Source organism: Myotis myotis, unplaced genomic scaffold (genome assembly GCF_014108235.1).
Source record: "Myotis myotis isolate mMyoMyo1 unplaced genomic scaffold, mMyoMyo1.p scaffold_m19_p_3, whole genome shotgun sequence".
In the NCBI taxonomy this organism is placed as follows: Eukaryota; Metazoa; Chordata; class Mammalia; order Chiroptera; family Vespertilionidae; genus Myotis; species Myotis myotis.
In genome coordinates this window covers 29,674,632-29,698,364 of record NW_023416335.1, presented here as the reverse complement: position 1 = coordinate 29,698,364, position 23,733 = coordinate 29,674,632, and positions in this window count along the sequence as shown.

The window sequence follows — 23,733 nt, the reverse complement described above, 5'->3', positions numbered from 1 at the left end:
AGGTACATTGTGCCAATAGTTGATCTTCAGATACATTCTGTTGATGATGCCAGCTTCTTTCAGCTTCAGAGGTATGTTGTGGCAATAGTTGGTCAGACATATTCTGTCAACAATTTTGGCTTCAGAATGTCAACAAAAAAGTGGGCTGGGCTGGGCTGTGGGCCAGATTTTGCGCCATGACAGTGACAGCTGCAATTTGGTGGGCTGTCTCTCAGGGGTGGTGGCAGGGCGTGTGTCCCACTTGGGGGAAGCTAAGCATTCCTTTGTTGGCACCAGGTCCACGGTGCCATTTCTTTGTGCATGTCACGGCAGCTCCTGCATTGATCATCTGCCCCCTGTTGGTCAGTGTGTGTCATAGAGACTGGTCAGACAATGGGAAGGACACTTAGCATATTAGCCTTTTATATATATAGATAGAGTTATATATCACATGGCCCCATTATTATGAAAATAAGACCCCAGGCTCAGAAATTTGGATCATGCCTTTTGTTGTTTACTTAGCTGCATGCTGGAAGACCTGAGGGAGACTGGCTGACAGCCATCAGTAGGAGATTCTCACACCTAAACTCCTCACTTCTTAACTCATTGGGTTTTCTTTATGCCTCATTACAGCCTAAGACCTTACCGCCCACTCCCAGCCACTATCCTTATGGAAATTACTGTGGGATCACAGAGCAGGAAGACCCTTATATTCAAAAATAACCAAAGACTGATAATATTCATTTAACAAGGGATTGCAGTGTTCAGTTTGAAACACAGAAGAAAACCTATAAATAAAATGAAATCCACATTTCAAAAGAAGTTCAAATATACATTTTGAAAACAAGCATAATACAATAAACTAGGTAAGGTATATGTCTGAAAGGAGATGTAGAAATGCATTTTCAAAGAAAAGGTATCTGTTCAATAGAACAAAGAGGAGTGTGAGGTTGAGGGAGTAGAATAATGAAGAGTTGTTGCTACTTGAAAGCATATCATAAAGTTCCGTTTCTTGTGGGAGGGCTGACGTTTACCCTTAACGTTTCCTCTAAGCAGGCTACCTGCTTATTGCACAGCCCTGATTGCTTTGAGAGAGGGAGTCTCTTTCTTTCTTTCTGAACAATAAAGCTATATAATCCTGGAATTCTTAGGACATGTTTTCTGCTATGAGAAAGTCGGACATGCAATAATAAAGATGACATGCAAAACAGAAACTTCAGGACTTTGAGCTTTTGGATCCAGCTATTCCTGAAGACTTTTCAGTGATATAAATAGAATATTTTCTTTTTTTTGTTTATGTCAGCTTTTTAAATTGATTTGGGTTTTTTTTTTTGGGGGGGGGTGATGGTGGGGGGAGGGGAGAGAGAAACATTGATTTGTTGTTCCACTAATTTATGCATTCATTGGTTGATTCTTGTATGGTCCCTGACCAGGGATTGAACCCCCCCCCCTTTTTTTGTGAAAATGCATTTCTACATCTCCTTTAATACTTTGGTGTATCAGGATGCTACTTAACCAACTGAGCTACCGAGCTAGGGCTTTGCTTAAGTCAGTTTGAGTTGTGTTTATTGATCGCAGTCTATTTAGTCTTTGTTACCCAAAAACTAATAAGAGTCTGGCACTTTATGAGTGGTGAAAATATATGATATATATATATATATATATATATATATATATATATATGTTATATATATGTATATATATATATACATTAATTAATTGAATTGGATTTATCTCTTAGAGTCAGCCACCTATGTCACTCACTTCAGTTGGTGCAGTTTCTTTGATTCAAAATAAATAAAATAAATGAAAATTGAATAGGAAATGACATTTTGGAGGAAATGATATTTTCCCACTTCCTTTCCATATATAAAAATAATAAATGAAATGTGCAATTATACCTATCTTTACTACAAAACAAGAGGAAATTTCCATGGATCAGGAACAGAGAGAAGTAAGCTCTGAAATTATGTTATTTATGGAAGCAAGGCCTATATATGAACACTGGAAGCTGGGACCTCAATGCCATGAAAGAATTGGTGATAAGCATTGTCAAACAGTAAAAACAAGTTCTTTGTGTGAATCCAAGGAGGGGGAAATAACCCATATGAAAATGAATTGAGTCTGAAAAAAATCTGTCTCTCCCTTTGGTATTGCAGATGGACAAATAAGAGACAACTTTGTAAGAATGGAAACTAGGTGGCATTGCAGGTAGGTGTGGAAACCTTCAACCTGGTTGAGAATTCCTAAAATAAGTCGTGCTTCAGGATGTAGAATGGCTGCAGGCTGGGGAGAAAAAACATGAACATGAAAATCTGCTGTATAAAAGGAACTCTTAAACAAAATTCACATAGAGTACAAGGAAGCCCATTGTCATGAAAGTCAGTCATCAAATTTGATAACTGGGAGAATTCATACCAAAGAAAATAGAAATAATAAACCTAAAATATATCTAAAATAAGTGTATAAAATGCTCTAAAAGACATAGGAGGGTATAGTACTGCTAAAACAAGAAGAGGACATTATTAAATAAAAATAGACATAAAAAATAACTAAATGGAAATCTTGGAAATGAAATATAATCATTGATATCAAAATTCCAATAGAGGAGGTAAATAGTAGACACTGCTGAAAAAAGAATTGGTAAACTGGATACTAGAATTGAAAATTTCACCCAGAACACAGCACAGATTGTTTTGTTCAAATCATGTAGAGTATATTTAAAAAGTCTAGCAAAAACTACAGATGGAGATTTAGAGAATATGGGGATAAGGAAATATTTGAAGGAAAAATAATAGAAAAAACCTGCAGACTTGAAGAAAGATAAATCATCATATTAAAAAACTGAAAAGTATCAAGGAAGATATATTTTATAAAGAAAGTAAATATTTATAAAATGGACGTATCTTTTAAGTAGCTATATGTAAACTATAGAAGATTAATTTCAATATGGTGATTAAGGTCTCTTCCTAAGAAACCAATGAAATACCACCTTTCTGTCACAGTTGAAGAGATTAGTACCATGATCAAAGACTTGAAGGATGCAAAGGATGTCAATTCCTATCAGATCCTTATTCAACTCACCTCTTTGGCCTGTGCATACCTTGGAAAATGATAGGACATCATAAAATTCGTCAAATGGTGACTCCAACCACAATTGCTATTCCAAATGTGGTTTCATTCCACTCCCGGGGCACCTAGTATATAGTTACTAATATGATGATGCATTTTTTTTCTAGACCTGTAGATAAAGACCACCAGAGGTTGCTGCTTTCACCTGATAGGGCCAGCAACCTACCTGTCCTATCATATCTCAGGGTTACATTATACTCTGGTCAGTAGAGTCATAGTTCACATTTCATCATGACTTCTGATTAGGAAACTCATATTACCACAAGCAAAGTATTGCAATTTTCTCTTGCTCATGGAATTCACTTATCAAATACCTCATCACCTTGAGGCAGCTGACCTGCTAAGGCAGTTTAGTCGCTTGTTGAAGGGTTAGTTATGGTGCAACTGGGTGACCACACAGTGTGGTGCTGGGCTCCTGTCTTACAGGATGTGATAATATGCTCTCTCGGTTGTCAACCAAGATATGGTAATGTTCTTCTGTTAGCCAGGATCGGGTCTGCGGGTCTGGGGATCAAGGTAGACTTGAATCCCTAATTCTCTCCCCCTCTAATACCTTACTGATAAAATTATAACGTCTTGTCTTTGCAGGTTTGAACTCTGATTATTTATAGATCTTAGTTTGCAAGGAAGAAATGCCTCCTCTAGGGCCCACAACGGTTCCATTAAATGAAAGCTGAGACTGTCTCTTGACCACTTTTGCTTCTCATGCCAGTGAACCAATGCCAGTCAAAGGAGGTTATTACTGTACTGGCTGGGGTAATCAATCTTGATTATTAAAGGGAAAGTGGGTTGCTTCTACACAGTGGAAGCAGGGAAGAGCGTGTCTGGTATATTTCTTAATTCTCCCATGTCCCGTGGTAAAAGTTTATGAAAAACTACAAGCATACAATTTAGATAGGACTGCCATGTCCCAGACTCTGTAGGAAAAAATGGTTAGTTCATCCACCAGATGAATCATGGTTCTTGCTGAGAACTATACACTGGAAATAAGGCTTTAGATCCCAACACAGCTGGGTTCTGGGTCTTGGGAGCACCTCTTCAGTAGCCCCTCCCTGTGTGCTGGGATTCATGGTGTACAGGTCTTCAAGAAGAACCCTCAGCATCTGATTAGGATCTTCTTGGGGAGTCATTAAAGGTATGTTTGTGATCTGAGTCTCTTATTAGGAGAGAATAATACTGATGATGCTAGAGTCAGAAATGACCATATGTGCAATTTTTCCCTGGGTCTCTAGCCTGCCAGTCTACCATGTAGATTCTGGATGTGTTCCTCCACAATCCTGTGAGCTAATCCCTTAAAATAAAATTCTCCCCCCACCCCTTTCTAAGTAAACCAAATGGCTATCTTGTTATTTTAAAGTTCACACTGAATAATAACAATTGGGATGCTTCTTGAATACCAAAGGAGCATATTGATAAATATTAATTTCTTGGTAGTACAGTGAATAGGTTGTTTATGTGGAATGCAAAAACTTTTGGCTAATTAGGAAAGATATCTAGTACATTTGGAAAAATAGTATATTAAATCAGCTTTTTGGAGTCATGTAAAATCAAGAAGCCATCCGAGTAGAGAAATTTTTCATTTTGTGGTTTTTCTTTTTTCTAGCTACTGTAGACAACCAGAATCTTTATTTGCTCTTCATACCTATCATTGTAAAAGGCATTTGGGATGACTAGACAGAGGCAGTCAAGATGATAAAAAGAAGCTATCCTATGTACTATTTTTCTAATGGCTAAAACAAAATAAATGGAAAAAACAAAACTGTCTTCTATTTTGTAGAAGGCAGTGTTCTGAAAGTAAGGTGCAATTTCAGGTGGAAAATAAAAGGCACAAATGCACTCCATGGCAGAACACCATGGTGTGTCCCAACAGAAGTGCCCAAAACGCATCTACAGTCATGTAGAGTTACCCTGGTGCATTGACTTGTAGCCATTAATGCTTCATACATTGCTATAGAGAAGAAGGAGGTGGAGGAGGAGAAGGAGGAGGAGGAGGAGGAGGAGGAGGAGGAGGAGGAGGAGGAGGAGGAGGAGGAGGAGGAGAGTATTCATCATATTTATCAGTTCATCAGTTCTATTTTAATATATTAGGTTACTATACACTGAGTACACTAATTCTTACAAAAGCTGACAAGTTTTACTTATGGCTGAAGTGGGAAGAATACCAAAATTATCTAAAATGTTTTCAAATATTTCCCTACCCAGATTCAGACATTATCACTGGAAATAGTTGTATGAGTTCTAGTGAGAGGCAAGACAATAATGAAAATTTCTTAATGATAGATGAGTGTTTAACTCTTTGGTTATGTTGAAATAGAGAAAAAAATACTATACTGAATTGGAAATAATTGACAAGCAAGAGGAAATTGTAATATTTAGTCACCCCCTAATTTGTCAGTTGTGTGTATGTGGCTAAAATTGGGGTACCTCTGAACTGCATATTCTGTTAATAGACAGTAGAAAAACTCAACTTCCTACACATTTTACACTATTATCTCTTTAAATAATAGAAACTGTTTCTAGGCTGTATAAATAGCTGAGCTGACCAAAATTATCATCCCATAAATGTCAATGCCCCACTGAGCTTGGAGCAAGGTGTGCTCAGCTTCTGCTGATCTGCTTGCATAACGTCAGTCCAAAGGAATACAGCATTTGGCAGACACAGCACAGGTATGGCAGTCTGCAGAGCAGCCTCTGGATGGATGGCCATGATGTTTTCTCCCAGAAGCTGCCTGGCTCATACTTATTTGGGTTGCACTTCTGTATCACTAAACATCATTTTAAGTTGTAACATATTGTAGCAAGAAGAATATGGTATATTCTCGACCTCACCTCTGGTTAGTCAACTAGAGACTCAGTAAAGACACTATTTTTCTCTGTTTTAGAGAATTGAATGCCAATTGTTACCGTTCACACCAATGAATATTGTTTTCTCACTTTCGTCTGTTTCCTTCACTTCATAAATGTAACAGAAGCTTGAAAAGTAATTTCCGTCTCCAAATGAACCAAAGCTGCATGTAAAACTCAACTATTCAGAGATAGAAATTGAAAAAAAATTTTATTTTCCACGTTGGTTCAGTGCAAAGGATTGATTTTTTCTCCTTTCACCTGCCCTAATCATTTTTAAGACCTTTATCTGTGTTTATTTCTATTTTATAGATAATAAGTTTTGATGAGCAAGTCTTTTTAGAGGGTAACAAAGCTGCCTCCCACATTTCACAAGCATCAGTTTTGTTTCTCTAATGAATTGGTCAAATGGAAGCTGATAACTAGAAATTTCCTACTTTGAGAGGGAGCTGGTGGTAGGGCTGCATCCTCTCCTTCGTGGCATTTGAAGCTTAGGCAAACAGCACCTGGTAATGGAGCCTGCCTCCCCCCAGGTGAATCCTCAGAGTGCAGCTTGGTCTCTTCATCCTCCACTGTACAATTTTCTCCATTGTAGAAGCTTTGTTGTATGGGATTATCTGGGGAGAAAATGAAACTAGACATATGCCCCTGCAGATTAGACAAAGACAATTGTACTCTATGGAGGCTGCTCTGTCTTGCTCCCGCTATGGCACAGCTGAGTGGGTCATCATTTCCATTCTGGCTACAGTGTGAAAGTGCCCATTACTGATCTCTAAAGTCAATTAGACAGAATGACTTCAGAGAAAATAATCTCCCATGGATTGTCACTAACAAGAATAGTCACAGGAGCTATTATTTATGATAACTGCTTGGGGTGAGTCTACACTCATTCAAGGCCTTGGAAAGAACATGAAAATCCCATACCCAGGACTATATTTTGGACTTTTAAAACCTCTTGCAGAAGTCAGATCTTATAGTATATTAAGAATTCTCCATTTATTTGTAAATTTATGGGAAACACCCAACACTCTTAGTGAAAAAAATAAATAATGTTGCTTGAATGTTAGCCATACAGGTGCACTTTCAAATTCAGAAATATATTAAGATAATGTAGGTTTTGGTTCCATATGTGTATATTTAAGAGGAACCAATTCTGTCTCCCTCTTAGAGCAGTTGGTCAATCTAGCACATTCCTCTTCCCACTGTCTATAATAAACTATCCTATCTAATAAAAGAGAAACATGGTAATTGGCATATGACCGCTACCCTTCCCATTGGCTAATCAGCGAGATATACAAATTAACTGCCAGTCAAGATGGCGGCCGGCAGTCAGGCAGCTGGAAGCTAACATGAGGCTTGCTTGCTTCAGTGACGGAGGACTCCAACGTTCCCCGCCTGCCTTGCTGGCCTCTGAGCTTGCAGTTTTAGAAACATTGTAACAAATATAGAAGCTAAACAAAACCCCAGAAACCTGCTTTCAGTGAGCCGGGATCTCAGAGCTGGAGTTATACATTGTTTTGATTACAGAACCCAGTAGAGGCCTCAGAGCTGGAGCCAGAGCTAAAGCTGGCCCAGAATAAAAAGAAAAAAGAAAAAAAGGAGCGGTTGGGAGCTTCAGTCACCAGTGAGCCTGAAAACAGCCCTCAGCCCCTCACCCAGACTGGCCAGGCACCCCAGTGGGGACCCCCACCCTGAAGGGTGTGTGACCAGCTGCAAACAGCCATCATCCCCTCACCCAGGCTGGCCAGGCATCCCAGTGGGGACCCCCACCCTGGTCCAGGACACCCTTCAGGGCAAACCAGCCAGCCCTACCCGTGCACCAGGCCTCTATCCTATATAGTAAAAGGGTAATGCCTCCCAGCACCAGGATCAGCGGAGACGCAAGGCCTCCCAGCACCGGAATCAGCGTGACAGGGGGCAGGGCCCAAACCCCCTGATCGTCCTGCGGCTCTGTGTGTGACAGGGTGCGGTGCCCCAATGCCGCCCCCCCCACTGGCCCTGCTCTGTGTGTGACGGGGTAGAGCCATAACCTCCCCATCAGCCCTGCCCTGAGTATGACAGTGACAGTGCCCCAACCCCCTGATCGGCCCTGCTCTGTGGGTGATAGAGGGCGGTGCCCCAAACCCCTGATCCGCCCTGCTCTGTGTGTGACAGGGGGCGGTGCCCCAACTCCCCTATAAGCCCTACTCTGTGAGTGACAGGGGGGAGCTCCTCAACCCCCTGATGGGTCCTGCTCTGTGCGTGACAGGGGGGAGCTCCCCAACCCCCTGATCGACCCTGCGCTGTGTGTCACAGGGTACGAAGCCCCAACCCCCCTGATGGGCCCTGCTCTGTGCATGACTGAGGGTGGCATCGCAACCTCCCTATCCACCTTGCTCTGTGCATGACCAGTGGCACCCCAACTCCCCAATCGGCCCTGCTCTGAGCCCGACCAGGGGCTGCACCTAGGGATTGGGCCTGCCCTCTGCCACCCGGGAGCAGGCCTAAACCAGCAGGTCGTTATCTCCCGAGGGGTCCCAGACTGCGAGAGGGCACAGGCTGGGCTGAGGGACCCCCCTTCCCCCCGAGTGCACAAATTTTTGTGCACTGGGCCTCTAGTTTTTAATATAAAATAATTTGGATAAGCTTTTCTTCTCCTTACCCAGTCACACCCTCGCCCACCATTAATAATTTCCCAAAGAGACACAATATTAGTAGTTAGAGCTGGGTAACTACAGAAAACTCCTCCACCAGTTAGGTATCTAGATGGGGCTCTTTTTCTCACATCTAAGAAGTATTAGGTCACCACACAGGTCCTTAAAAGAGTACCTGATTGTAGTCAAGTGGACCTGGATTCCAAAATTACCCCTGCTGTTTACCTGAACATGCCTGCTCTTCCCAAGGCTCAGTCTCCTTATCTGTAAAATGGGAATCAATACTTCTATCTCACAGAAGGTTCAATGATTCATGCCAAGCTCCTAATTCAGTGCCTAGCATATAAGAGATACTTAGAAAATTATGACATTGTGACATCTGGTTGAACCCCATATTAAATGTACAAGTCTTATCCTAATTCAAAACACTTCTTCTTCCAAACTTGTTCTTCAGAGAACCAGCTGTGGTAGTGAATCAGCCTTCTAGAAAGAAGCAGCAGGGCAGAGGACACTAGGTGGATATTTATCACCACGTGTTTTTGTTTGTTTGTTTGTTTGTTTTTCAGCACAGACCAGAAAACATAGAATGTACAGAGTCCAGGGCATGGGCTTGTTTAGAATCTGACAATCTGCCGAAACTCTCACAGACCTTTGAAATCAAAGCCCACCAGTCTTCCTAAGGGCTCTTCTGCATCTGTTACCGTGTGGCACTGTCTTGAGGAAAAATTAACTGTGAAAATGAAGAAAAAAGAACTTGAACTGTATGTTCTCTTCTTGACATCAGTTTTACACTAAAGAGCTTCAATTTGTATTCAGATTTTTAGAATAGTAGCAAGCGTCAAAATCCTGGTGAGGAAAAAAAAAAAAAGGCAGGAATGTATACCAAAAGAAGAGATGAGAGCAGAGATAGTAAGAGTGCCCTAGACTTCGCAGGACTGAAATAGCTCATCACTGGCATGCATATATGCAAAGGCAATATGACCTCATGGAGTTTATGTCAGGATACTTTCCATTCGGCTGCAGTAACAAACAGCCTGGAGGTCTCTGAGACTTCACAACTGCAGGGTTTATTTTTCACTCTTCTTGCCTATCTCCCACCGTCTGGGGCCTGTCCTCTCATACTAGCATCATTCTCATTCTGCAACTGAGACTCCGAAAATAAAAACATTGTTTATGAAGGTGACAGAAGGAAAGGGGCATTCCTCAGGATTTTCATAACAGCAATCAAATGGCCAACCTGACAAGGGCAAGGGCACGCACTGGTAGCTCCTAATTCACCTTCACATGGCCCAGCTGCCATGACAAGCCCAGAAGATGTGATGCTTCCCAGGGGGAGAAGTGGGGGACTAGGAAGTTACGGCAAACAGTACAAATGAGGCTGCACTATCTTTATTATGTTTGTGCTAGCCTTAAACCCGAGGCCATAGGCCAATGAGTAAAATAGGAGCAAGAGCAGAGATCATGGCAGGAAAACCAAAAGTCTGCCAGTTTTTGGTTAAGACTTGAGCAATGAAAATGCAAAGTCTCGGTGTATGGGCATCATAGGAAAGATCCACAGGGTCTGCAATTGCAGATGGATGGTTCCTTCACTCTGGAGACGGTGCTAGCAGAGCAGCACTGGAAGAACAAAATGGTCCCAGTGCCTTGCATGCATTAGAGACATATTGGTCCTGGACAGATGTTATAATAACAAAACCTGCGCTACCAATGGTTTACTAAGAGCCTCTGACTCACCGCAGTGTGGCTCCCACTACTGCAAGCCTCCTCGCTCACTGGGCATGGTCCAGAGTGATCAGAAATTGAAGACAATGAAGCTCAAGGACTGCTTATCAGACCCCTGAGGAAAGTCTATCTTCAGGAAACGTCACATCTTCATACCAGTGTGACTGTGTCAGTGTTCACCAACTACAAAAATGCAATCATTTGATTTGGGGATTCTGTGATGTAAAATCATTGGGTTGCAAAATTATACCACCCGCCTGCCATGTGTATCATTAAATTGTAAAGTCGTTTTGTCTTGTGCATTAAAATGTGAATTTTTGTATAAATATACCCTGGTACTGAGATTCTCAAAGCCTGGTCCCTAAACAACAGCATTGGTACTGCTCAGAAACTTGCTAGAAAAGCAAATTACTAAGTCCCAATTAGAAACTCGAAGGGGTGGGCTGAGCAATCTGTGATTTAACAAGCTTTCCAGATGATTCTGAGGCACCCTGAATTGTGAGAACCACTGCCCTAGAATACATTATTTTAGTATTAATAGAGATTTTTGGTTTCTCTAGTATAGTAGTTCTAAATCCTGGGTGCAGTTGGAAATATCTAGAGAGCCTATAGAAAAATGCGTATGCCTGGGTCTCACTCCCAGAGATTTTATTTCAATTTGTCTGGGATTGGACTCCAAAATCATGTTTTTAAAAATACTTCCCTGAACCGTAGCTGGGTTTGGCTCAGTGGACAGAGTATCGACCTATGGACTGAAGGGTCCCTGGTTTGATTCCGGTCAAAGGGCACATGCCCGGGTTGCAGGCTCAAGTAGCCGATCAATGATTCTCTCTCATCATTGATGTTTCTGTCTCTCTCTCTTCCTCTCCCTCTCCCTTCCTCTCTGAAAACAATAAACATATATTTAAAAAATACTTCCCAGATGATTCTAACTACAGAAGAGATTGAAAATCACCAATGCCCAGTCCTTCATTTTACTGATACACAAGAGGGGTCCCGAGAGGCTGAGCAGCCCAGAGCCCACAGCTAGTCAGCTCTTACGCAAGCACAGTGAACTATCCATCTATGAAGCCTTGAGGAAACAATGTGTGCCATATTATCAATGCCGAGTTTCAAGATTCATAATCTGTTTTTGACCTGGATGAGTCATAAGCTCTCATCTCTGTTATTGCTTCAAACCTTAATTAACAATCACTTTGCTTTCGCAATGATCGTAGATTTTTTTTAATGTACCAAATTGTTCATCCTGCAAGACGACAAGCTGTTGATGTAATAGTGATGTAAGCCACAAACAGGTAATCATTTTCACATTAAGTTTAATCCCGTTCCTTTCCTGTTTGTGTTGGACATGACCATAATCATGGCATAAACATTATGTTTCAAGTACAGAGCATTTGTGGCCTTTCAAACTCAAAGAATGGATCTGTTTCTGAACCAGATGGTTCAACCTAAAGTGTAATGTTCTTAATTTTTCTGAGTCAATTTAATTTTTCAAGAAGTACTGCCTAACTTCTTCTTTGATCCAAATATCGGTTGTGGCCATTAGAACACTGTGGAGGCTACTGCATCATTCAGCATCTCTACGTGCTCTTCACTTTTCCTGCCTCCCTCCTCCCTGGAGTCCCAGCCTGCTGCTGGCAGTTGACCAACCGGGGCTAGTTTAGCTGCTTCCTGCTGCTCACTAAAGACGGCTATGCAAAAAGGCAGATGGAAAATGAAAGCCGTGTTTTTCAGTCACTGTATCTATTCTTCCATCTAAACACACAAGTATAATTTCACAGATGGCATTTCTTCTCTTCGACACTTAGGACAATCATTGCGAAGAATAGGGAACAGACTCAATGCCTCAGGAAGACAAAAGTACAGTTCAAACACGATGATTTGATGCTGTTTGCTATCAATATTTGTAAACCTGTGTTGTATTGTGACGTTGTGTACTCTCTTCCTTCCGCAGCGGAGGAAACCACTCTGTGCTGGGAAGTTAGGTGTTCATCACACAGGATGTTTGACCGAGCGGCTGGCCTTGCAACCTGATCTTTGCTCCATTGTCATGTGCTCTGTAACCATCAGAGTATCATAAAACAGGCTGGAGGTTACTATAGCAACACTCCCCAACCAACATGATGAAGGAGGCTTGTGGACTGGGAAATGTTGTCATTTCAACCCCTGACTTCCGGGGTTTGGAACATGACTCTGAACCGACATATCAGAATACAAGGTATCGGCGTTTCAGAAAGGCGTGGGCTTTGGGGGTGTTGAGTTTCCAGATAGGACCTAGAGGCTTCCTGTATACACGGGCTCGTTAGGGAGGTTACAAAAGCCACTTTCCGTAGCAGTCATAATTTGTAGAACAGGTGTCTGACCTCAGCTTTTAAAACCCCTTGAAAGCACAAGCTAGACTCACCGCTAGAGGAGTTTGGGAACAGAAAATAAAGAGGACAGCTCACGCTGAATCATGCTCATGCTACTGCAAGGGCCCCTTTGAGGACAGCTTGAGGGGGTGACAGGACTGTTCCCAGATGAAGCCTGGGTCTCTTCACTCTGGCCAGGCAGCGTCACTGTTCTGAGGGGATGCCACAGCTGATCTTTTGTTCTCCTTTCTTTGTTTACAAGCCCACATCCCTCCTTCTCCTTTTATTTCTAACTCTCTCCTACTTTTTCTTCCTTCCTAGACTCTATCAGAATCAAGTGCTTCCGATTATGCCCCTTTACCCTTTATTTATGCCTACCAATACTGACTACCTTTGGGTGTGATAGAAAGCAGGGAAAGAGCTAAAATTTGTTTCTGGTAAAAACCTTATTCAAGCATCCTTCTTTTTCTTCTTCTTAACTAGTCATCTAGAATGTGTAATCCGACAGAAAATATGACAGTAATGCAAAGAACTACTAAATATCCATCATTTCACAAGAATAGCATAAAGGCAATTTTAGGGGTAAACGCTCCATTTTATACTAGAATGCATTTAAACTGTTTTTCTGCCTGACCTCAGATTGTCTATGATATGGAGCCACTGGGCAGAGATGAATTAAGTTGTGCCTGGGATGGATTTTACAGGAAGAGCAGGTGGTTGCCTAGGGCAGCGAAATGTTTTAGTGACTCTATTATGGGAGGGTCTGTTTGCTTTGACAGGGTAGGTGGGTTTGTCCCCATCTTGCCTAGGGCAGCACATTCCCAGCACCACCCTAGGGTGTATCAGGCAGAACATTTGAATATATTTGCATCTCTAATTGAGACTGGGGTAGGGAGGGGGAAGAGGAGCATTTGCTTACTATTTCCTATGCTTCTGATGAGTATTTAACTTTCTGTCTTTATCCCCACTGTGGCTCCTGTGACATCTCAGGGCTGGGAGAGGCGGTGACAGAGCCAGGCTTTTATACAGGTGACAAGAAGGTCACATCAGCAGTGTGCCAACCCAAGCAGACCCTAGGGACAGCTGGCATTCCGGCCCACTCTCCTTTTCTTCCGTGCCCCTCTCTGGAGAGTGTGTACATAGCGGTAACAATACCGTCAACCTCCTGAAGCCGGTCCAAATCTGCACCTGGTTCCCACAGCTGCCAACACCATCTGTGCAGGTTGTCACACCAGCTCAGGTTGTCTAGTCCTGAGGAAGCCTCGGTGAGACAGAAAACATTTCTGGGAGCAGACCTGAGTCTTTTGTGCCTTAGAATGAACATTATTCATGTGTTTCAACTGAATCAAAGAGTCCACGAAATGCAGATAAACTGCAATGCAACGTAACGTGCCATACAAGGAACAGGATGACTCAGAAAACTGACCCTATGTTATGTGTATGGTGTGTATAAACTTATCACTCACGTGTTCCAGTTCACTATAATCATCATGAGACAGCCTGGGGGCAGGGAAACAAGCTGTCCAGAGGAAGTCTGGAGGCTTGGACATTTGCTGAGAACTAACAAAATCTGAGGAAATAGCAGGGAAGGGATCTTAAATTAGCCAAGATCTTTGGAACAGTCGCTGGAGACAATTGAAGACCAGTAGAGAAAGCCCTCTGAGCCGAGGCTCTATTGAGATAAGAGCACGGCTGGTGCACATTTGTGTCTGCAAAGGGGTGCTCTGGCGGGTAAAGGGGGTGATACCCCTTTCTCCAGCACAGGCAGTGTAGCTACAAATAGAATTGTTTTTATCTGAGGGGACTGTGGCAGGAAGAAATTGAGAGAAAAATCAGGAGGCTGGGACAACTTATGGTGCAAATCTTTCTTGATGTCTTGTACTGGGGAAAACATCCCATAATACTTGGGAACTATACTTCGGCATCCTCTCCAAAGCAGATACTATCCAAATCAGTAAAAGATTGTTTTTGTTTCCAAAGAAATGTTTATTTTTTTCCTGATTTGTGGGATATTTGTTTGTTTGCATGTTTGTTTTTAAGTACTTCCCAATTAGCAAATCTACTCTACACATAGAGCCCAAGGGATCTATTCTTATGTCAAAATGTCCACATAATTCGCCATTAATGGGAACTAAATATGCACATCAGTGGAAGAAAAGAACCCCGCATAACCTAAATGAACAAGCTTCATTAATGCAACATTATGGCCAACTTTTCCTGAGAAAAATGCATTTAAGCCTGAAGATTCAGAATAAATCTGCCAGCAGACAGTAGATACATACATAGCCAAAGGGATTTGAAAGAAAATCAGGTCAGGACTGCAGAGACTGCATTGGAGCTCAAGGCCCAAAGCTTCAAGGGAAACGTTGGGATCTTGAGTTAAATTGCAAAATGTTCTATGACTATAAGCAGGTCTCTGTGTAGAGAAGTGGTGGTGAGGAGCAAACCTTGAAGACCAAAGGTAAATGCTTAACAAAGTGTTTAATTTTGCTACAATAAAAAGTAGCCAAGCCCACCACATAAAGTAACAGATTCTGTGATATAATAAGATAAAACAAGGTCAATAACACATGACAAAGAGCAAAAGTGTCACATTTTGGGTGTCTTTGCCTTCATTTCAGGTTGCTCGTTACTACATGCCTGGCACATTTTAGTGGCATTTCCTAAGACAACTGATAAAATCTGGGATATTTCCAGATGATAAGGAAAACTGGGTTATTAGTTTTGGTGGTAAACATGTTTATGCCTATTGGGAGAGTGAAGGACGATGTAATCAAATCCTCTCAGGAAAAAGCAAATCATGGTCCATGTAGCTTTAATACACCTGCTGATTTTAAGGCTATGCAAAGTTGGCCCTGAAAATGAGCCAACTCATTGGGCTAAAAGCCCAGCCAAAGATATTGAGGTGAGCCACTTGCTTAATGTGCACTCCTCTCTCTGTCTCTGTCTTTTGCAATTCCAGTTGCAGTGATTCTATTCTTAGAATTCAATTCATAAAAAGTCACACTCCTGTCCATGGGATTTTTATCTTCTGTACTGACTCTTTCATCCCTGGAAAGAAGAAAAATAAATAAACAGCTCATTTTCTCATATATTCTAACTTGTATAATCTTGGTAATTCACAAGGAATAAGGAAAACACATACAAAATAATTTGTCAAGATGTCAGTAGCCTTTACTGCCGAAAGTCTTTCTTTCATGAGGGCCCTTACTCATCATGCTCAGTAGCTCCATGAGAACATGCTGCCTTCTCCAAATAGTTTGATTTTGAAGATGGCCACACCAATTAGCTGGGCTTGGATTGTGAGAGCGCTGTTGAAATCTCATAATGGAATTCCTGAAAATGGCATTGAGAGGTAAGCTACCAAGAGAATAAGGGTACGGAGGTGAAGGCTTCCATTCTGACTCCAACACTAATTAGTGTTTGTGTTCTTCTTGCAGGATGACTATTATTCACACATAAACCAGAGGGAGGATGGGGATCAACAAGGTCACATTTTTTCCAAAGTGTGTTCTTTGGCACACAAGTTCTGGAAGATCACTTTTGAAAATAATATTATTATTTCTTAAATTAGGAAACACTGATCATTGTGTTTTATTAATGATTTTAGTGATTATCAATTAAAAGATATAACATCAAGGAAAATACTAACAAGTTATAGTGGTAGACAACATGATGCAATTATATGGGAAAACTGACATAGAAATATTCCTATGAAAACACTGAAAAAACGAAGGAGGGGCTTGCTCTATCATACACTATATCTCCTATAATTAAAACAATATAGTGCTAGTATGGGAATAGGCAAATAAATCAGTGGGAAATATATGTAAAGTATAGAATTAGACAAAAGTACATATGGAAATTTAGTCTATAACAAATTAGCTTCCCAAATTATTGGACAAAATAATAATTTATTAATAAATAAAGCTGCTAGAAATGGGTGGCCATTAGGAAAAAGATAAAGTTATATTAATATCTCACACTATACTTAAGATTATATTCCAAATTTATTAGAGAACTAAATGTAATAAAATAAATCATACATGTACATGAAAAATGGGTAAATTCTCTTTAAACTTGGTGTAGAGACAAGCTTTCTAGCTATGCCTCAAAATCTTTATTTATTAAAAGATTTTGATACATTTGGCTATATAAAACATACAAAAAATGTATATGTTAAAAACTCACCATAAACAAAAGCGATTGAAAACTGAGAAAAAATATTTTAAACAAATAACTCAAAGAGCTGATATTCCTAATATGTAAAAGTCTCTTAAAAATCTCAAAACAACAGCAACATCTGATAGATATATATGAAAATGACATGAACAGTTCTCTTTTTCATGCTCCTTCTTTATAAATCTACTTACTAGAGGCCCAGTGCACAACATCTGTGCACTGAGGAGGGGGGTTGGTTCCTCAGCCCAGCCTGCACCCTTGGGAGTTGTCCTCTTACTGGCTTAGACCCACCCCTGAGGGGTCCTTAGTGCTGCTGTGGAGGCTGGAGAGGGTCCTGCCAATGCCACTGCACTTGCCAGCCATGAGCTCGATTTCTGGCTGAGCAGTGCTCCCCCTGTGAAAGCACTCTGACCACCAGGGAACAGCTCCTGCATTTTGTGTCTGCCCCTTGGTGGTCAGTGTGCATCATAGCGACCAGTCGTTCCACTGTTCGGTCGATTTGCATATTAGCCTTTTATTATATAGGATTTAGGAGTTTGTTGATTATATTTATCTTTTCAAAAAGCCAGCTTTTGTTTAATGATGATTTTCTCTATTTTTTGTTATTTTTGTATTTTATTGGTATACACTCTTTCTTTTTTCTTAATGCTACTATTTTGGTTTTGATTGATCTTTCTATCTTCTTAAGGTAGAAGTTTAGATCACTGATTTTGAAACCTTATTCCTTTTTAATGTAACTTTTAAAGCTAAAAATGCCCCCAAGCATTGACTTAGTGGCATCTCACAGATTTTGATATGTTGTGATTTCCATATTTTCCCACCCCCTTGATTTTAATGAATTTTATATTCATAACACTTTTATAAATACAGAAAAATTAAGAAGATATGGGAGAGAATTTCCATATACCAACACACCAAGCTTCCCTTGATATTAACATCTACAATAGCAAAGTGCACTTGTTAATTAATGAATCCGTATGGATTCCTTATGATTTACTAAACCCATAGTTTGTTTAGATTTCCTTAGTTTTACCTAATGCCTTTTTCTGTTCTGGGATCTCATTCAGGATCCCACATTGCATTTAGCTGTCAATGTCTCCTCAGGCTCCTCTCAACTGTGATAGTTTCTCAGACTTCCTTTATATTTATTCGATGCCTATATGTCAGGCATTTTGTAGAATGTCTCTGCATGGCATTTATCTGATGTTTTTCTCTTGTTTAGACTGGGGTTATGGATTTTTAGGAAGATTATCCCACAGATAAAGTATTACTTTTATTTCATTGTATCCCAGATACATACTACCAATATGACTTATCACTGTTGATGTTAACATTGACCATCTGGGTCAGGTAGTGTTCATCAGGTTTCTTCACTGTAAACTGGGGAGTAATGGTCCCCCTGTTGAGGGTGAAGAATCTATAGAAATTATTTGGAATTCTTCTGCATGGGAGATTTATCTTTTTTTTCTCTTGTTTATTAATGCCATCATTTGTTTTTATAAGTATGAACTAATACAAATTTATTTTATATTTGTTTTATAATCTAATAATACTTTACATACTATGTTTTCCACATCATTTGCCAACATGTAAATATATTATAAATTTTTAGAAGTGAAATTGTTGAATCAAAGATTATGCACATCTTAAATTTGGATAAATGATCAACTTGTCCTCCTTAAATGTTATTCACATTTACATTTCCCCCAAATAAAGTATGAAAACAACTGTTCCAAGACACCCTTGCTAATACACTATATTACAAAATGTGGTGAACTTTGCCAATTTGGACTTTGCCCAGAACAGACTCTCATTATGGTTTTAATGTGTTTGTTATTTATTCATTAGATCTAATTTACCAAGTTCTGTTTGTGTGGTCTCTTCCTCAGCCACTTTTCCTCAGAGCCATACTCATTCTGGGGGAGCTCCTAGGGCTAGCTCAAGCAACATCTTTCCATCTTGTGAATGTGAGACTGGCCCTGGCCCTCTGAGTTGCCATTTTCTTTAAAGAAGTGGACTTCGTTGATTTTTTCTTTCTTTTTTTTTTGCATCAGAAACCACAGTGTCCACCTTCCATATTTTCCATGTTTGACATCCAATCGCTTTTGACAATCTATCCTGTTTCTCCTCCTCCTCCTCCTTCCTCTCCTCCTCCTCTTCTTCCTCTTCCTCTTCCTCTTCATCTCTTTCTTGTTTCATCAAAGGTGAGGTTTACTTATTTCTGTTTTGCTTCTCATTTTGTAGTTATTTCTCAAAGAAGAAGGAGGAGCAATGCCAGTTCGCTTCACCATGGTGAAAGCAGAAATCCTTACCAACTTTGAACTGATGGTATCTATTTTGCTCTGAAGGATTTCTATGGAAGAAGTTTTTGACATCATTGTAGCTTCACACCAGCACATCTGGATTATTCGAATCTCAGTGCAGTCATATGCTATAGTAAATTTTTCCTCCCCGTTGTTACATCACTCACTAATTTGAGAAGCATGTTTTCTATCCCTTCAAGTAAGTGAATGATAAAAGTGTTTGACTAGACTTAATCATATCAAAACCTTTTGGCTTGCCGCTAATAACTTCCTTTCAGGCTGATATCAGTACATTAATCACCACTTTTTCTTTTAACAGTTATTTTCTTCTTTACATTTCATCCAATTTTACTATCAGTCAGTCATGTCATCCTGTTGTGTTTCCATGAACATTAAATAAGGCTATGCCGCATGCTTTGATGAGACCCAGATACACCATGTCCATGTCATCCCCTGAGCTTCCAGTATAGTAAAAGCGTCAAAAAGCAAATGAGGTATGACTTCGAAGTGAACCCATGCTGACTCCCTAGAAATCGTTACCACCTCTTTTTCTAAAGGGCTTATAAAGCTACCATCTAATAACTCCAGCCTACAATTTTACATGAAAATGTTATCAAGTGTGTCTACTTGAAGTTTCTGGCACTTGTGGCTTTGCCCTTTCACTTTCTCTGTGATTCTTCACAGATAGCTGAAGTTGGTTTTGCAATCATACATTTAAGTTCTGTACATCTTGGGACCTGGAGACTCAATCCCTGTCAAGGACCTAATGCTCTCTTATCATGTCCTTGGCTGTCTGGAACTCCACCTCCATTGCTCCGTGTAGTTCTCCCTGCTTCCCTTGAAAGATTCTTTTGGGGGAAACGTAGCAGAGGAGCAGTTTTGTTTTCTTGCATCTATTAACACTGAGCCAAATTTGTGGAATGATATAGTTGTTGACACACTGCTTGCTCTGAGCATTCTTACAAAGTTTGCCCGGCTGTGAGTACTTTGGCAAATTATTTCTCCTTTAATAGCTCCAGTTCATCCTTTTAAAATGTGGATGATCCCAGCACTACCTCTTCACATCCTTAGTGCCTGGCACCCCTTCAGTGCAGAATCAATATTAACTATCTGGTTGTCATCATTATCCGTGGCATTTTAATGGGCAAGTTCACTGACAGTAAGCTTGCTAGTAAGTGCTGGACAACACATTTCCAAAACAATATTTGATCATGTGTCCTTCCTTTTATGTGTTATACCTTTTATGTGACTTTAAAATCTGAACTTTTAAGAGATATTTTATTATCAGCCACCCCAATTTTCTTTCTCACCAAGTTAATTGGATTTTCAAAAATTACTTTTGTCTTAAATGATTGTTTCTTTTAGAGTCTCTGACCATGCGTTTTACCTGTCATTTTCTTCCTCTTCTTCTGGTCTTTTCCAAGCCTGTCCTTCCTAGATTTCTTACAGCAGGATCTGGCACAGGATTTAACAAGCCAACCTTTGCTTTCGCTGTTCTTTCCTTTCTTCTGTGCATCCAACAGATCTACCAAGTTCTGCTAATTTTACCTCCATAAATGTACTGACTCTACCTTCTTCTCTTCATCTTACCTGCTACTATCTTATGCTATTTCCTGGCGTTTCCCATTTTTGTTAGTTCAACATGTATCATGTTAGTTTCCCTGACCCTAGCTCTACCCTCTGCTGCCAGATGGGAATTTTAAAGCATTAATTTGATAACGATACCAGCTTGCTAAAGATTCTTTAACATATTGAGCCCTCTACCAAATCAATAATCATGTAATGGAAACACCAATTAAAAATCATCAAAGATTTTGACCAAATATATCATGTTAAGATTGTATTACAAATTAGCCTTAAATATACAAAAATAAGAAAATTGACAAGGTCACTCTTCTAAAAGCTTTAACTAATTTTGAAGAACAGTGAGCCTAATCAATATTTACTATAAACTTGTAGAAAAACATAGATTTGTTACCTATTTATGTTACTTGGAGTTGCCTTAATTTCTGAGTATTTATATACCTGAACATCTGTGGGTAGGATTTCTTCCTGCTGTTATAGCTTGAAAATCTTTAGTAGATTTACGTTGGTATGTTCTTGGAGCAGCAAAGATGGGACCTCAAATGGATATCAAAACACTTGTAGGAAGGAAAATAATAAATAAAACTATCTATCATAGCTACTTACTAATTATACCATTAAAGTTTTTAAAATGTTAACTGTCATTTGAATCAAATCTACTACATGTGAGAAAAAAAAAATATCAGGATGTTTTCCAAAGAAGTTTGAGTTTAAATAACAGATAAAATATTGCTTGTAATTTAGTGAAAATTCTGAATACTTAAAAATATCATAACTGATATTTTGTTACAAATATAAATAGACAAATTATATATATATATATATATATATATATATTGCTTAACTTCCAAATAACTGAATTGAATTGAATGACAAATGTATTATATCATATGCTAACTCCCAAAGATTTTTAATAACTCATGTTTGAGGCACTACCTTGGACTCCAGGACATTGAACATCTGTATCTAATTCAAGAATAGCAGACCAGGGTCCTCTAGAGTCTGTGTGGGGCCGAGGGAAGTGGTGCGTGGTGGAGATGTATGAGCCAGCTCTGAAGCTTTGCTTTTATGATCTGAACTATTATTTTTTTTGTCATCTTATGATCTCATGAGTTGGCCCATTGGCGTAGACCATCACAGTGAAGCTGTTAACCATTAGGGATCTTAGTCCAGCAAATATTAGTCTGTGTCCCTGGAAGTGCACTTACAGCATTTCACTACCCACATTTTAAGAGCCTGGCTGACTGATGTGGCGAGTAGCTTCCACAATGGCCAGCACTGGTCAGATTCTCATTTGCAAAACTGGGAGGTGGTGATTTTAAAAATTGTTTGCAATTATACTGCTTTAGATAAAATGTTGTTTGCAATTATGCTTCTCTAGATAGGATAAACATCTTACAGCTTTATTTTAAAAAATAAAAGTTTGAATGATGCATCATTGCTAAAATACAAACCATTTTTTAATGGCTAACACTTAAGTAAATGTATTAGGGATGAATTTCGCTAGTCAAAATGGTTTCAGCTCTTTAGAAATACTTAATCTGGCCAAAGGTTTCAGTAGGTGTGAAGCAATTTAAATTTTTCACAAGTAGAGACAAAAGATTTCTTACTATTTATTTATACTGCATATGGAAAATAAACAATTTAGAACAGCAAAATGAAGTGTAGCATACAAAGAGGAAGTCAAATAAGTCTTTTATAAGTTTTTTACTAATTATGTGTTAACATAATATTTCAGGTCTATTGGCTTAAATAGAACATGTTATTAAAGCTTATTTCACATATTTCTTTTAATTTTAACAATGTGTCTGCTAGAAAATTAAAATTGCACATGTAGCTTACATTGTATGTCTATGGGACATCACTTTTTGAGGCAGTAACTTCTAGGAAGATTCTATTAAACTTCCAATTAAGACTTGGAATTACGTTTTTCATAAAAGGCTTGATTTTTCTAAATTGTACTAGCGTAGGGTACAATTCATTATGGAGAATCATGACCCTTGCCCTGTGAACACCGTCAGGGAAGAAACAGTAAAGGTAATTTACATTAGTCCAAACAAGAAAAGATACAAAAAAGAAGACAAAAGGAATTAGAGTTTAATTCCTTTCAATTACTTTTAATGCATGATTTTTAAAACATACCACACAAACACCCCAGCTTTTAGCTTTTGGTAGAAAAATTGATTTGAGGGAAGGATTGATCCCTCATTTACTGACATGACAAGTACAAAAATAAGTAGATTATCCATATCAGCTAAGAAGAATGCAACTCCATATGCACTCTGGGGCAGGTGTTTTCTTCTGTGCTATGTTGATAGAAAAACTGACTAGGGACATTTAAAATTCATTGCTGGGAGACTTTATATTATAATGAATCTCATTAATAGTAATTAGGAATTTTTTCCCCAAGTTACCATGCCTGATACCTTCCCTTTTATAGGTCAAAAGACCTTAAATACTAGATAGCCCTCTAACAGACTGACAACATCATTTTGTTTCTTAAAGCTATATCCTAAGCTTTAAGCAACTTCTAAGCAGAAATGTTTATTTTTCTTCTTCCCAGAGCATCTAAATTGGACTGACATAGCCACATGGAAGAATTTTAAAAATCATGACTAGAAATGGAAACAATATACTTGTGACTTTGAATCACGATTATAGGCAGGTGATAGGTCAGAACAACCACTTTTTTCCCCTTGTCTAAACAGTTCTCTTAGACTTCATTATGGAGAATCATGAACCTTGCCCTGTGGACATCGTCTGGGAAGAATAGTGGGATGTTTATTCATGTAAATGGGCAAGATGGACTATTTTCTTGCACCAGGTTCAGCCTGAAACATTGTAATCTAATTACTTTTCACTTTCATTTATGTGTTCAGACTTCACTCCTAAGACAGGGAAGGCTGTTTCTTTTGGCAGGGGCTGCAAAGTGGAATCCTACTGTATTCATGAACTGGGAATAGGACTAATATGCTGGCACTGTGACAGGGGCACGAGAGGGCA